Source organism: Durio zibethinus, unplaced genomic scaffold, assembly GCF_047325235.1.
Source record: "Durio zibethinus cultivar Kanyao isolate XHJ-2024 unplaced genomic scaffold, ASM4732523v1 HiC_scaffold_3, whole genome shotgun sequence".
Lineage (NCBI taxonomy): Eukaryota > Viridiplantae > Streptophyta > Magnoliopsida > Malvales > Malvaceae > Durio > Durio zibethinus.
Genome location: NW_028323044.1, coordinates 6,647,134 through 6,649,633, shown reverse-complemented (window position 1 = coordinate 6,649,633; position 2,500 = coordinate 6,647,134).

Genomic DNA, 2,500 nt, shown 5'->3' with positions numbered 1-2,500 from the left:
GTGCCGATGGTGGTCGAGGCAAGCGCCCTCACCAAGGCCGAGCGTGTGCCGATGGTGGTCGAGGCAACCGGCCGCACCAAGGGCCGGCGTGTGCCGATGGTGTTCGAGGCAACCGCCCGCACCAGGGCCCAGCGTGTGCCGATGGTGGTCGAGCCAGGAGCCCGCACCAAGGGCCGGCTTGTGCCGATGCTGTTCGGGGCAACCGCCCGCACCAGGGCCCAGCGTGTGCCGATGGTGCTGGGGGCAAGCGCCCGCCCCAGGGCCCAGCGTGTGCCGATGGTTATCGGGGCAACCGGCCGCACCAGGGCCCAGGGTCTACCGATGGTGCTCGAGGCAACCGCCCGCACCAAGGCTCAGCATGTGCCGATTGTGATCGAGGCAACAACCCACACCAGGGCCCAGCTTGTGCCGATGGCGGTCGAGGCAAGTGCCCGTACCGAAGGGCAGCCTATGCCGATGATGGTCGATGCATGTGCCATCACCATGCGTCATCATGTGCCATTGATGGTCGAGGCCTTGGCCGAAGTTCGATTTTGAGCCACGGTGCCCATGCTTGGCTCCAGCATGTGCTGGTGCCGCATTTTTTTCACTCGGGACAGCATCGCCGGAGCATCGCCGGAGTACCGCCGGAGTACCGCCGGAGAACCTGACCGGCGGCATTGGGGTTCCGGCGATTGGGAGGGGGGCCGGGGGGGTGTGCGCACATGATGTGCGATTGGTGCTGGTACTTGGCCTTGTGTTGGCCCCCTATCCCTCATCAAACCTCTGAGAATTCACACCCCCTTAAAGAGCATTTGAGATTTTACAGGTTTGCTACCAGTAGCCGTTAAAGTGTCTGAAATGGGGACACTTTTTTCAAACGGTCACAAAATCTTCTCTACTTCGAGTTTTTAGCTGAATTTTTTTGTGCATGCCAACAAAAATAGAAGGATCATGCCTACAAAATTTGGGGCCAAAAATCCTTATAAAAAAATTTTAAAAAATCCCGAACCGCAAAAAGTTTCGAAAATCGTGAAAAATAGAAAACGAGTCATCTTCCAACGAAACTTCACGTGAAGGCTTAGGGGACCATTGTATGAATTTACAAGCCATAAAAATGGCATTGGCACGGCAGAAATTTGAAGATGTGCCTAAACCCACCAGGGCCCAGCGTGTGCCGATGGTGCTCGAGGCAACCGCCCGCACCAGGGCCCAGCGTGTGCCGATGGTGCTCGAGGCAAGCGCCCGCACCAGGGCCCAGCGTGTGCCGATGGTGGTCGAGGCAACCGCCCGCACCAGGGCCGATAGTGTGCCGATGGTGCTCGAGGCAACCTGTCGCACCAGGGCCCAGCGTGTGCCGATGGTGATCGAGGCAACCTGCCGCACCAGGGCCCAGCGTGTGCCGATGGTGGTCGAGGCAAGCGCCCGCACCAGCGCCCAGCGTGTGCCGATGGTGCTCGAGGCAACCGACCGCACCAGGGCCCAGCGTGTGCCGATGGTGCTCGAGGCAACCTGCCGCACCAGGGCCCAGCGTGTGCCGATGGTGCTCGAGGCAAGCGCCCGCACCAGGGCCCAGCGTGTGCCGATGGTGGTCGAGGCAAGCGCCCGCACCAGGGCCCAGCGTGTGCCGATGGTGGTCGAGGCAACCGCCCGCACCAGGGCCCAGCGTGTGCCGATGGTGCTCGAGGCAACCTGCCGCACCAGGGCCGAGCGTGTGCCGATGGTGGTCGAGGCAAGCGCCCGCACCAGGGCCCAGCGTGTGCCGATGGTGGTCGAGGCAACCTGCCGCACCAGGGCCCAGCGTGTGCCGATGGTGCTCGAGGCAACCGACCGCACCAGGGCCGAGCGTGTGCCGATGGTGCTCGAGGCAAGCGCCCGCACCAGGGCCCAGCGTGTGCCGATGGTGCTCGAGGCAACCGACCGCACCAGGGCCGAGCGTGTGCCGATGGTGGTCGAGGCAAGCGCCCGCACCAGGGCCCAGCGTGTGCCGATGGTGGTCGAGGCAACCGACCGCACCAGGGCCCAGCGTGTGCCGATGGTGCTCGAGGCAAGCGCCCGCACCAGGGCCCAGCGTGTGCCGATGGTGCTCGAGGCAACCTGCCGCACCAGGGCCCAGCGTGTGCCGATGGTGCTCGAGGCAACCTGCCGCACCAGGGCCCAGCGTGTGCCGATGGTGGTCGAGGCAAGCGCCCGCACCAGGGCCCAGCGTGTGCCGATGGTGGTCGAGGCAACCGCCCGCACCAGGGCCCAGCGTGTGCCGATGGTGGTCGAGGCAACCTGCCGCACCAGGGCCCAGCGTGTGCCGATGGTGCTCGAGGCAACCGACCGCACCAGGGCCCAGCGTGTGCCGATGGTGGTCGAGGCAAGCGCCCGCACCAGGGCCCAGCGTGTGCCGATGGTGGTCGAGGCTGCCGATGGTGGTCGAGGCAACCTGCCGCACCAGGGCCCAACGTGTGCCGATGGTGCTCGAGGCAACCGACCGCACCAGGGCCGAGCGTGTGCCGATGGTGCTCGAGGCAAG